The sequence below is a fragment of the Talpa occidentalis genome, unplaced genomic scaffold (genome assembly GCF_014898055.3).
Source record: "Talpa occidentalis isolate TD23 unplaced genomic scaffold, MPIMG_talOcc4v2.1 talOcc4.12, whole genome shotgun sequence".
NCBI lineage: Eukaryota > Metazoa > Chordata > Mammalia > Eulipotyphla > Talpidae > Talpa > Talpa occidentalis.
In genome coordinates this window covers 47,714,179-47,727,970 of record NW_023601212.1, presented here as the reverse complement: position 1 = coordinate 47,727,970, position 13,792 = coordinate 47,714,179, and the positions used below count along the sequence as shown (strand labels likewise).

The following is a 13,792-nucleotide window of genomic DNA, read 5'->3' as shown; positions in this document are numbered from 1 at the left end:
AGGAGGCCCAGCACACAGTCAGCACTCAATAAATGTTCCAGATTGTTGACTCACTTCCCAAGAGATGAGATGAGGAAATAGGAGGTGGTGGAAGAGGATAACTGGGGGAGAAGTCAGCAGGGTGTGGGCTCAGGGTCAACTCTGAACATCAGTGTCCTTATCTGCAAGAAAGGTCTGTGCAGTTGCAGGGAGTCATGGGTCTGGGCTTTTTAGACAGTGCTTAGCAGATGCTTTAGGAAGAGGATTTCTGCACTGGTAGCATCAGAACAACCTAGCAATGGCAATTGGTCCAGCCACACAAGGGACATTCATGACTGACCACTGCCTGGGCAGATCTAAGGTACCCCAGCTTGGAGGCCAGAACAGGCCTGGTGCTTCTGAGAAGAGATTTTGAGCCCCCTCCAGGAGTGGGAAGGGCCAGAGGGGGCAAGTACCAGGAGCTAGTTGTGTGGGGACAGTGGGCTGTCTAGACACTGCAGACCAACCCCCCTTGGCAGGATCCCTTCCTGCTGGCAGGATCCCTTCCCACTGGGGCCAATCTGAGAACCTGAGCACCCAGACTGCAGCTGGTGGAGAGGTGGGGAGTAGAATTTACCTGAGGCACCTGGAGGAGGGAGCCACTTGCAATCCTCCCCAAGTGAACAGGTTAGAACCCTCCAGAAACTGAGTCCTGGCCCGAAGTCTTCCTAAACTCTAGAAAGACCCCTCACCCCAGCTCACACCAAAAGTCCCTTACAAATGGGCCATTGAAGAGAGTTGGGGGTAGCTGGGAAGCCTCTGGAGCCAAGTCATGTTGAAACGCCAGTGCCTCCCCAATCTCCAGAGTGCCAGGGGAAGGGCATTCATGGGCAAAGGTGAGGTGGTGGGGATGGGGATAGGGGAACTTTGCAGCGGGCACTAGCCGGGGTTTACTGCACAGTGTGAAACAGTGGGAGAGAGGACCCAGCTGCAGCACAAAGGGATGGGGTGCCTGTAGGAAACAGGATCACCACCAGTACCTGTTGGGTGCCCATTGCACACAGGCCACCTGGCTCTAAGGGCCACTTAAGATGACAGCTCCTAGACCACCCTGCCAGTTGATCAGTCCCTCAACCTGCTTCCTCCCTGTTTTTTCAGTGGCTTAATTCAGAGCATCCAGCAAGGACAGAGTCTGGCAATATGCAGGTGGATGTATGACCCGAACTGCCTCTGCTGGTCCCATGCAAGGCCCCACCAGAGTCCATGTTGGGTTTTTACAAAAAGCTCTGTCCAGAGAATGCTGACCATGGACCAGAGACTCGCCACATTGTCCCCTTCCCCCCAGGGCTTGGGAGTTAGGTTTGGGGACAATGGTAGGTGTGATCTCAAGTAATGGCAGATGTGACCTTTCTCCCCACCAGCCACTGCCCCCATGGGGCCATGCTCCCCAGCCACTCAAGTCCCAGTGTTTCCTGGCTCTAGGCCAAGAACTCCCATTTTCCTTCCCCTTCCGCTTTGGGGAGCCACTATGGAAAGTTTTCTGCCCATCTCTCACACTCTGATTTATTGCATACAATTCATTTGTTCTTCAGATTTTTATAAAGACAAAAATAAAGGAAAATATAAACAGGGGGTTAAAAACGTGTATCCTACCTGCTCCTGGCCACAATGCCTTTTTCAGGGTGGATTTTGGTGTTTGGCAGATTTTTTTTTTTTGGCCTGGCTCTGATCCACTGTCCATTGTATATTGTGTACATTGTATATTTTGCTAGCCATGATAAGAATAATCAGACTATAACTACTGTTTCATAAACATTCATTATTAAACAAATATTTACTGAGGACCCACTGTTTGCACAACACACAGTCAATGAGTGAGCAAGTGAATGAGTGAAATAACCTCAAGGAGTGATGAAAGTTAAGAAAAGAACAAAAGGGATCCTCCCTGGTGGCGCAAGGGGTTAGACACAACTTATGAAGCTAGCCACAGCCTCTGCAGCATGAGTTCGATCCCCGGCCAGGGAGCTACCCACATGGCACAGCAGACCTCTCCTGACTTGCCCCGCTGTTCCCCTCAGCAGTGTATTTCAGTAGAACTTCCTGCTCTGCTCCCCACTCTGTCTCTGGTGAATCCTCTCACCCTCCACACCTCTGGCCTCTATCCCAGTTCTTGTATGCATAAACAAATAAATCTAAAAAAAAAAAAAAAGAGAGAGAGAGAACAACTAAAGGGGGGACAGATGGAAAGTGCTGGAAGGGGCATGGGATTTGGGTGCAGCAATGAAAGTGCCTTCCTGGAAGAAGACATTTTTTTTGGGGGGAGGGGCCTCCCAGGTGGCGCAGGCGGTTGAGCACAGCGCTGTGGAGCTGTCCACAGCCTCTGCAGTGCCATTTCGATCCCTGCCATCCGCGGAGCAACCCACATGGCACAGCAGACCTCTCCTGTCTCGCCTGCTGCTCCCCTCAGCAGTGTATTTCGGTCATTCTGCCTGTTCTGTTCCCCACTCTGTGTCTGGTGAATCCTCTCACCCTCCCATGCCTCTGGCCTGTACCCCAGTTCTTGTATGCATATAAGTCTTTTTTTAAAAAAGATTTTATTTATCTATGCATACAAGAACTGGGGTATAGGCCAGACATGCAGGGGAGGGGTGAGAGGATTCACCAGAGACAGAGTGGGGAGCAGAACAGGTGGATCTACTGAAATACACTGCTGAGGGGAGCAGTGGGCATGACAGGAGAGGTCTGTTATGCCATGTGGGTCAGCTCCCTGGCTGGGGACCAAACTTGTGTTGCAGTGGCTGCTAATGACTTCATAGTGAAGAGACTTTACCCCTTGTATCACAAGGGAGGCTGTGGAGGAAGACTTTTGAATAGAGTTTTGGGAACTTTCTGGAAGGCAGAAACCACAGGCTGGAAGGGAAAACCTCTGGTTTTGTTTGTTTGTTTTTTGAGGTAAAATGCATATAACAAAAAATTCACCATTTTAAATCCTGCAGTTTTGTGGCATTCAACACATTCACAATGTTGTGTAATCACCACCATCTTTTTGAATTTCAGAATATTTCCATCCTCTCAAAAGGAAACCATGTTCCCATGAGCAGTTAGTCCCTATTCCCCCTCATTTTTTCTTTTCAAAGATTTATTTATTTATTTATACAAGCACTGGGTACAGTCAGAAGCGCGGGAGGGTGAGAGAATTCACCAGAGCCAGAGCAGGAAGCAGAGCAGGCAGAAGGACCGAAGTACACTGCTGAGGGGAGCAGCGGGTGGCAGGAGAGGTCTGCGCGCCAGGTGGGACCCTCCTCCTGTGGCCTGGGAGCAGAGGGGGAGCAGCCGGGGATTGAACCGGTGCTGCAGAGTCTGCGGGCAGCTTCACAACCCAGCGCTCAACCGCTGCGCCACCCGGGAGGCCCTATTCCCCCTCATTTTAATGCACATCTGTAAAACAAGTGTCTTTAATATTTATTTGCAAAGGTCACATGGAAATCCACACTCATCAAAGTGAGGGTCTGAGAGGCGGTTTTCTGCTTCAAGATGAAGTTGGACGTCTGAGTCCCAGCCACTGGCTGCCAGCAGCATCCCATCGAGTGGACGCTGACAACGCAACCTTCACACCTGCTGTGAGACGCCACAGAAGCTGCTGCTGATGCTCTGGGTGAAGAATGGGAGGGCGACGTGTGTGCGAATCGGGCGGAAACGACAGACAAGGTCTCCCCATGACGCAGGGTGTCTCCACCCGTGATGGGGTCATCTGTTACCGAGTAAGGGGCTTTCGAGTGACAGTCCAGGAGGATTGGGAAAGAAAACCCAAATCTGTCTGGGTGGCATCAGGATGCCAACATGAGTGTTCTCAACTTGGTCGTTGTGATGAAAGAGAGAAGGAGACTCCTGGATTCGTTGACGTGACTGTCTCCCGGGGCCCCAAAGAGCTAGCAGAATCTGTGAACTTTTCAGTCTCTCTGAGGAAGATGATGTCCACTGGGTGTTGTGAGAAAGGCCAGGAAACCTGGGGCCAAAGTACCCCAGGCCCAGCGCCTTGTGCCGTCCCCCGACCTCCCCATGCAAGTGGCGTGTCACTCTGGAGAAACAAACAAAAGACACCAGGAAGAAGCTGCAGACTCTGCTAAACTTTCAGCCAAGAGAGTGAAAGAGGCCAAAGAAAAATGCCAGGAACAGACCGATTGCCAAGAGGTAGAGGCTGTCTTCTTGCAGAGCTTCCACCTCTGAGTTTGAGTCCAGTTAAAAATGAGATTTTCTAAAAGCAACCAATAAACAAGACCAGTCATTTAAAAAAGGAAAAAAGAAAAGACAAAGCAAGGAGGAGGTCAGACATGAGATCCGAGGCATGGAGCTCAGAGCAGCCCTAAGGATCCACCAGCAGCCTTGACATGAATGATTCCACTTCTAGAAGTGTCCTCAAAATGTGTCCCTGGAGGAAACAACCTAGATCCCCAACCACTGGGGATCAATTTAATAAATCATGGAAGATGATATGGATGATGGCTTTTCTCAGCTGAGAGAAAAATCTAGACTGAAATAGATCATCTTGCTAGTAACTGCTTTCTGCGTGTGATTTTATGTTTAACATTTTATTCACTCCACAGACATTTGGGGAGCACTGGTGCCCTCACTGAAGAATTAGTTTGTTTCCTTTGTTAATGGGTTTTAAGTTTCCAGTGAGCTCCCCAGGAGCATGTGCCCCAGACACGACAGCGGATGAAGTTCTCTGCCATTAACGAAGACTGGGCGTCTATATGAATTTGCATTTAGACTGGGGAGGCTGGGGAGAGGGCCATAGAGAGCAGTTCTGCCTTTCACCCTCCCAGCCCAAGCTTTTAATACAGATATGAACAAAGGAACAAGAAAATAGCATGCAATTGTGTTTTTGCTTATACAGATTAATAAGTTACTGCTGAAAACAAGTTTTCCTGGTTAGTGGGGAACATGCGCAGAAGCCAGTACATCCACAGAGAACAGGAGTCAATTCTGGGAAGAAGTTCTGTTTGCAGAACTTCTAACATCCTGGAACTCCGTATGCAGAGTAAACAGGTGTTCTCCAAAAACTCCAGCTCCCTGTAGGGCAGCAGGCTCCCAATAAGCATGTAGTAGAGATGAGATGCTATGACTGGACCTAATTATTTACCTTATGCTGTATTTTTCTGAAGCTGTTTTTACACTGAGCACACAAAACTTTGGTAATCAGAAAAGAACGCATATAAAGATGTTTCCATTGGAAAGGTTCACATATGTGTCCCATGCAACCACAACCCCAGTCATGGTCCTGATTTCCCCACAGGTGCTGTCCTCCAGTCCCGCTCCTCCTGGTCTTAAACTAAGCACAGGTTGACATACCCCCAGCTCCCAGAGCCTGGGCCCCTGGGAAATGTGCAATTAAAATGAGACAGAGAGATTTTTTCCCATGGGGGAATTTGGGCTTAGAGAGTGACCCTTCATTGTCATGGAGTGTCTAAGTGTCAGTGGAAGCTGTCTGCCACTGGAGAACCTTCTGCTCATTAGAGCGGATTCAGGCCAAGCCTGGATTCCTTCCTATCCTGCAGCAGTTTTGGTGGGCTTTTAAGAGGGTGGTTTTATTACTGATATAGAATTCAACCCCACACAGGCCTGTTTGATTCCTTGAGGGGCTGCAGGCAGAACTTGCCAGTCTTCTGGTGCCACTCACACAGTGATGCCATTGGGCCCCCAAGAACATCAGCCCGAGGGCCTCCCTTATGGTGCAAGGGGTTAAGTCCCAGTACTATCAAGCTATTGGCAGCCACTGAAGCATGAGTTTGATCCCCGGCCAGGGAGCTACCCACATGGCACAGCAGACCTCTCCTGTCTCACCCACTGCTCCCCTCAGCAGTGTATTTCTGTAGATCTACCTGTTCTATCTCTGATGAATCATTTCACCCTTACCCCCCGCACCTCTAGCCTACACCCCAGCTCTTGTATGCATAGATAAATAAAATAAATCTTTTTTTTTTTTTTTTTAAAGTACATCAGCCTGAGACCTTCCAAGAGCCCTGGGCCTACAGAGACTAAATGTAACACAATCACTCTCAGCTCCATGGAATCAGGCCTGGGCTCCACCTGGAGGGCTACCTAGAGGAAGGCACACAGAGTTGGAAAGAATGATTAGAAATATGATAGGCTGAGAAGAGGAAGAACAGCCGGGATATGCATGGATGGAGGATTATGGATGATGCCTCCTTGCATGTGTGGGAGGGTGAGTGAATGGGTGGGTGAATGGGTGGATGGATGGATGGATATGTGATTGGGTAAATGGGTGGATAGATGAGTGTGGGGGATGGATGGATGTTTGAGTGGGTGGCTAGATGGGTGGATATTTGGGTGGGTAAGTAGGTGGATGGTGGATGAATGGATGGACGGATAGATGGATGGGTAGATGGATGGGTAGATAGATGGGTTGATAAATGTTTGAATGGGTGGATGGATTGATGGGTGGATGAATGTTTGAATGGGTAGCTGGGTAGATGGATACAATGGGCAGATGGGTGGGTGGATATATGGATGGGTGGGTTGTTGGGTAGATGAATGTATGGGTATGTGTGGATGGGTGAAGGGTTGACCAACTCTGGACCACCCAAACCCTGAAACCCTCCTCCTTCTTATCCCTGCTCTTTACCTCAATGAAATGTATCCCTGGAATAGCAGCCCAGCCACCAAACACATCCCTCCTGTCCCCCAGGAGAGATGCCAAAGCCTGAGGAACGCCAAGATGCAACAGGGAGCTCCAAGACATGGTAGGAAAACTTTCCCATATTCCAGCTCCCTGGTTCCTGTTTACATGCGAATTTGTTAGAGAATTAACAGAGCAGGTAAACAGGGACCACAGTTTCCAGAATTCCATGCCCTAAGATGTGACAGGGAGGCTAAATCCAACTGCCTTTCTCACTAGATATTCAACACATTTGCTTCCATTTCAGAAAATTGGGTCCCTCTGCTCTTGGGCATGCACCTTCACTCTCTGGAACTCAAGTTGTCCAGCTATGAAGATGGCAGGAAAGCTCAGGACAGCTTCTCGGTTTTGGGCTGTGATGTCACTATTTGAAAGTTTGAGAGGCCCTGCATTTCTTCTTCTTCTTTTTTTAATTTATTTATTCATGCATACAAGAACCGGGGCACAGGCCAGATGCGCGGGAGGGTGAGAGTACTCACCGGAGACAGAGTGGGGAACAGAACAGGCAGACTGACCGAAATATACACTGCTGAGGGGAGCAGTGGGCAAGACAGGAGAGGTCTGCCGCGCCATGTGGGATCCTCGCTGGCCGGCCGGGATCAAACCCATGCTGCAGAGGCTGTGGACAGACTCACAGAGCCACGCTCAACCGCCTGCACCACCAGGGGAGGCCCTGCATTTCTTTTTGTGTTTAGTCCTGCAAATCCTGTGGCTTTGTTGCCCCTGCTGCATCCAAGTGTGAACCTTTATCCAGTACCTGGTGCGAGTACCCTCCAGGAAGAATCTTCAGTCTGGAAGATGCAGCCACTTCTTCCAGGTCTCCAGAAGAATTGAATGGGCCAGGATTTAACCCAGATCGTGATTGCAGCCTGGACACAGTGTCTCCCCTGTGCATGCTGCTGGTGCCCAATGTGTGTTTTTCCTTTCTCTTAGTGGCCCCTCTCCCCCAACCCAGGCAACTGCAGGCTCCTCTGTAACTTCCCTTGGGCCTGCAGGATCCATGCTCTAGGAAGCAGATGTGAGCAGATGTTTCCGTCCAGTTGGGGGCTGGGATTTTAGTGATAAGACCAGGGCAAGCACGAGGGCCTGCAAGAGAATGAAAGAAAGGCCAGACAGACAGAGATGGGTTGTGGAGATGGGCTTCCTCCAGGGGCCATCCCCAAAGAAATAACAATACCACTAACAGCAGTGTCATCTGTTCATCCAGCATGGCCAGGATGCTCTCTGCATCACCAAAACCAGGAAGAAAGTGTTGGAACTACCCTCCTCCATTCACTCACCATGTGTCCATGTGGGGCCCTGACCAATCTCATCTAACCATGACCTGTGGAAAGACAGATCCTGTAGCTCTCCTGATTAGAAGTCTCCCATGGTTCCCCATCCAAACTCTTCATTGGGGCCCACAAGACCCAGTCTGTGGAGCACCCCAACCACATGATTCTCACTCTCCCTCAACTCCCCCTGCTCTGGCCATACCTGCCGCTCAGTGCTGCTCCAGTGAGTACCTTCCCACCCGAGGGCCTCTGCATGTGCAGCTTCCCGGTGCTCCCTCCACCCAGCAGCTTTTGCCGATAACTGGTTGTCTTTGCCTGTTTCTTTGCCTAGTTTTCTCTCCTTTACAAAATACTGTCAGAAGCCATCCTACTGGTTCCCTGTTTGACATCCATCTTGTCCTCCTATAGCTGTGAGCAAGAGCAGGCTTCCTGCAGGTTGGCACACAGTAAGTGCTCAATTAACATGATTAACAGTTGAAGAATCCCATTATACAAACCAGAACTCCATTGCATCCTTGGAGGTGATCCATTGGATCCATTGAGTCTAGGCCCAAATTGCACCTAGGCTGCCCGAAGGCAGGTGAATGCCTTCCCCTTCCTGTGGGTAAACAAGGCATTAAAGGCTGCAGAGAACAGAGCCTAACCTCTCAGATCTGCATTTGAGTATATGGGGGAAGGGTCTACACAGATAAGCCTGTCCTGTGGGGTCAGGGTTGGGGGAGTGGAAGGTATCTGAGAAGGCTTCCAGGAGGAGGGGGTATCAGGAATGGCATTCCAGGCTGAGTACAAGGGCTCAGAGTGGGGTCCAGTGACTTGACCAAAGGCCATGAGGACCTGATTCTTCCTTGGAGCCTCCAGGAGAGCCATGGAAAGTGCTGAGAGCAGGAAAATGAGCAATGCATGGCCTGTTAAAGGGATTCCAAGAGGGGGATGGTTTGGGGGCGGCCCAGAGGGCCGAATCCTGACTCTAGTCTGTGCCTGGAGACCAGGAATGGCCTCCCCTGGCAGACTGAGGGAGGAGGCTGCAGCATCTGAATCACTGGGTTCCTGCAAGAACATTCGGCACCCAGCGGCCCCGCGTGGGCTGTCACCAAGCAGGAACAAGGCCCCCAGAGCCCCTCCGCGCTGCCTTCCCCACGGCTTCCCGCTCTCTGTTCCCACAGCTGTTTCTTCAAGGCCACAGAAGGAGAGTAGGAGTGGGGGCAGGCGGAGAGGAGGCCATGCAGGCTGCTGGGCCAGAATTTGGGAGCTGGTGGGGGAGGGGAGCGTCCCTGGTTGAGGGTCTAGTGAGTTCCAGGGCTGCCTGAGCCTTGGGATTCTGCTCCAGATGGGGAAAGTGAGACTCAGAAAAGGAGAGGGCCTGCACCCATCCTGCACATGTACAGATTCCTGGTTCTCTCCTGAAAGCTGAAAGCTTGCCTGGATCCTTCAGTATAACGCTGATCACGTCTGTCTCTGTGGCTCCAAATTCTCCCAGGGCTCCCTGGTACCATCAGAACAAAACCCATACACCTCATCACCATCCATGAGGCCCTGCCTGGGCCCTAGGACCTTTTGAGTCACCAGAGCCCCCCTCTGAGAAAGTGAGCCTCCCCCTCACACTGCTTTGGCCTTTCCCCTCCCCCCTGCCTCAGGGATTTTGCTGTGCCTTAGACCTGGAGCATCTGTGAGTTACAGTCCCCATTTGATCCCTTAGGCTGAGGAAAGGCACAAAGAGAGAGAGAGGAACAACACACAGCAAGTCAGCGGTAGTCCTAGTCAGTAGTCAGTGTTCCCAAAGCTGGCCCATCTGACATACCACCTCCCCCCACTTCTCTTCCCCCAACAGTGCCTTATTTAAAGCAGGCTCAACCAGTCCACCGCAGAGCTGACTGATTCCCAGCCTCTTCAGGTCCTATCTCCAGTTATGTGCCCAAGACCCTCAGGCCCAAGCCTCCTGCTCAGGGAGCTCCCAGGCCAACCTGATCTCCAAATCTCCCAGGGTCCCGCCTATCCCTGTCATGGCCGTAATTTCTCCGCCCCACTTTCCACCCTTCACGTAGGCAGATTTCAGAGGAGCCTTCAAGGACGACACAGCCAAAAATAATCAGGTCCTGACCTACCTCCCAAAAATGGGACAGCCCCGCCCAGGCACCTGGCACCACAGAGGTAATTAGTGCATGTGGCAAATGAGGGTAATTAGGTCTGTGGGAGCCAAACTGAGATCCAGGTTTGGAGTTGGGGACAGAGCTGCTGATGCCCCCCACCCCCAACCCACCTTGGTCCTGGGACCTCAAGTTCATAACCCAGGGTCAGATCCCGCCCCTCAGTACCTTAATGCCTAGGACTGAGGGATACTTACTTCCTGGGGGCTGCTTGTTTAATTAATTAAACTTGGCTTTGGGCAGAAGTTAAATTGGATCTAAATTTAAGGTGTGGTCACTTTCATGTGATGAAAAACCACCAATATTGCGTCAGCAAACTCTCCTCTATCATGATACTCCATACTGAAAAATGCCAAGCCTAAAGAAGGCCTTAGCCCAGTTCTTGAGGTGCCCTCAGACTGGAAGAGTCAGCTAGACACAGGCATTCCCAGCCCCTTGGCATCAGGGTTTGGCCACAAGGAGGGAAGGCACTGAAAAAGGTTTAGTAGGAGAGAAGGAAAGTCTTCTTGGAGAAGAGGGCATTGGGGTGGGACTTTGAAGGATGAATAAGAGTTTGATGGGAGGCTGTTCTGGTGACTGGTCCAACTGGCCATGACTGGAGGGATGGGAGAATTAGGAGAAGGGTGGAGAAGGGATACATAAGAACCTCAGAGTTGAAGATTTACAGGATATCACACTAAGTTGGTTCCATTCCCTTAAAAGCTCATGCCTGGGTGGGACCCTTCAACCATAGAAAAAGAAAATCTTAAGAACATGGCTCATATATATAATGTTTATAATAGCTAGCATTTATTAAGTTCCTAAGGTCATGCCCTCTTTGTGTAATGACTCTTTTGATTCACACAGGAAATCTCAGAAGTAGGCACCATTCTTATATGCCTTCTATAGACGGGGAAACTAAAGCACAAGAGAGGGAAATTGGCTTCTTTAAGGTCACAAAGCTGGCAAGAGGTAGGCTGGGATTCATTCTCTACCTTATGTGAGTCTGGAGGTCACCAGATACCAAGGTTGGGGCCTAAGGAATCTCCCTCTTCTGGACGCATTTACAGATCCTGCTGCAGGTCAGGCTTGCTCCAGATGCTAGGACAGAGGTGGGCAGTAGCCAAATCATGCCATAAACTAATTCAAGTGGTCTCCATGAGCCATCATGCCTTGAAGCTAAGCATGTAGCTTTGGCACATTTCTTGGGACAGGAACCCTCTATGGGGGAGAGATGATTTAGGTTCAGTTCAAAGGTTGTATCAGATAACTAGGCAAAGGTCAGAGTTTGATCTATAACAGGCACTTTGCAAATGCACCTCACCTAAAGACAAATGACTTATCCTAGTCCCTGCATCACTCCTTCTATGACAGGGAGCTCATTATCTCATGTGTGTTCTCACTCCCAAGGGAAAACTGTCACTTCTAGTCAGCAGCCTCTAGTTATCCAGAAAGGATATCCCCCATCCCTTGGAAGAAAGTTATAAGCCTTGGGCAGAAGAGGACTCAGGCTGGGTTGACAGTCGCAACTCAAGGAAGCCCCCTATCCATCTGTACTCAGGGATATGAGGAGCTGCTGGTGTTGATGGATCTCCCCTGCCTCCTCCCACCACCCTTAGATGGAGCACACCAAAGCGTCAACCCATTCTCCAGGTGAGAAAACTGGACAAAGCCACATCCTCAGTTTGGACAACTTCAGGTAAGGGCTGCTCAAGATCAGCCACAGCCCAGCAGCCCCCAGAGGCCTAAGAGGGGGCCAAAGTCTCTGTCACACTGTTGTTTTCCACCTATACAGGAAGTCTGCCCAGGCCTCTCACCTGACCACCCCCCTAGCATAGCCACGTGGCTCTGTAGTTGTCTTGCATTCAGCATCCCCTAAGTGGATTCCAGAGCCTTGGCCCCACCAGCACCTTTCCAGTTACATTTAAAAAAAATAATGTTCTTTTTGGTAATAAGGAAAAGTCACTCTTTGCACAGAACAGACGGTATTTTCTTTGTTCCCCACAGTGTTCAAGTGTTTTGTGGCTTAGGGCCTGAGAGTGAAGCCAAATCTTTTGTTGGTGCAGATGCCTTGTGAAGCTAAAAGCAGCTGGGGAAACTGATTCTGTGCCTCAGTTTCCCCAACTAGAGTGAGCCATTTCTATGATCCTGGATGATGTTAGGGCTCCAAGACTCTGTAGACCCCACCATGACAGGATTAATAAGAAGGTAACACAGATCAGGGGTCTCACAGAATGTGAGGGGGGTTGGGGCAAGGGAGAGCAGGGGATGATCAGAGGACAGGAGGCCGAGAGTTGAGCCTGGAAGGATAAAGCGGAATGGATGCTGGGGAAAGGCATCCAAGGTGGAAGGAACAGCTTGGTCAAAGGCCTGGAGGGAGAAAAACTCAGATCTTGGCCTGGAAGTAAGTCTCCAGAAACCACAGGAACTAGAATTCACCTAAAGGTCATTTGAAGGAGGCTGCTGGCTCAGAAACACAGAAATAAAAGGACAAGGAACAGAGATGAAAAGCCCAAACCTCTGAGGTTGTCAGAGAACTCCAAGGTGAGGCTCATATTGTCAGGAAACTGCCAGCCTTAGTTCTGAGGAGCTGGGGAGCCTCTGCCACCAGCTCCATGTAACTTTTGAGGGGTCCTCAGAGAAAGGGCAACCACAGGATTGACAAGAGCCAGTTGGAGCCAGGGGAGGTCCATCCCATCTCAGGTCTAGAAGATGGTCTCCCAGGAAGAGTGTGAGGGAGAGGCACCCCTGTCCAGAGGGGGCACCTCTGGAGGCATCACTCACTGGTTGGGAACTGCAGGAGACATTCCCTCCAACCTGATTGTGGGATCAGCAATAACAATCTGAGTCCTTGTTATGGCTGTCCTGAGGGAGGCAGAAGGGGACAGGAGGCCCCTGAGTACCCAAGATCAAGTTCCATTAAATGTCTGTTTGCGGCTCTCATCGTTTTCCACCCCACTCTCTGGCCAAGTATTTTTCATTTCCTGGCAACACCCACTGAGCACCTACTATGTGCAGACACTGGGAGCCATCCAGGCCGCAAACATGTCCCTGGACCCCCATCACGGTCGGACGTTCATGACCCCAGGCAGCGAGGGCACTGGCAGCCAGACCTGGCGAATCAGGCCAACCCTGACCCCAGGACATCTCCCAATCCCTTCCCACTCCTCCCTCCCGCTCCGGGCCCGAGCACACGCCCCGTCCTCTCCCTCCCCCGCCGCGGTAGACCGGCAGGGGGCGCTGCGGAGCGGAGGCGGGGCGGTGGCGGTGGGACCCGCCGCGATGGGACCGGAGGCGGCGCGGGCGGCGGCGGCGCAGACAAAGGCGCGGGCGGCGGGCGGCGCGGAGGGCGCGGGCCCCGGAGCCAGCAAGCGGGCGCGCGCCGGGCTGCGCGAAGTCGGCGCTGGGGGGCCGCACCCCACTCGCGCGCGGACACTCTCGGGGCGCCGAGCCCGTAGGGTGAGCCCGGCCGACCGAGCCTGCGCCTGGGGCGCAGAGGATCCCCGAAGTTCCAGGGCCGGGAAGAGGAAGCAAGGGGTCCCCGAAGTTGTGGACACGGAGGCTGGGGGCGGCGCGGGGAACCTCGAAGTTCCAGGGCTTGAGGGGGGTCCGCAGGGGCCCAAAATTCGGGAGTCGGAGAGGGGAAGGAGCAGTGCGGGGATTCCCGGCGTTCCGGACCCGGCGTTGGAGGAGGCTCGAAGGTGTCTCCGGAGTTCCGGACGCGGGGTTGGAGCGGG

The 13,792-nt window shown here is 51.6% G+C and overlaps 1 pseudogene; it reads left to right on the top strand.

Moving 5' to 3' along the window:
• The first annotated feature begins 844 nt into the window (after positions 1–844).
• LOC119242239 (40S ribosomal protein S6-like) lies at positions 845–4,201 on the top strand (annotated as a pseudogene).
• The last annotated feature ends 9,591 nt before the right edge of the window (positions 4,202–13,792 follow it).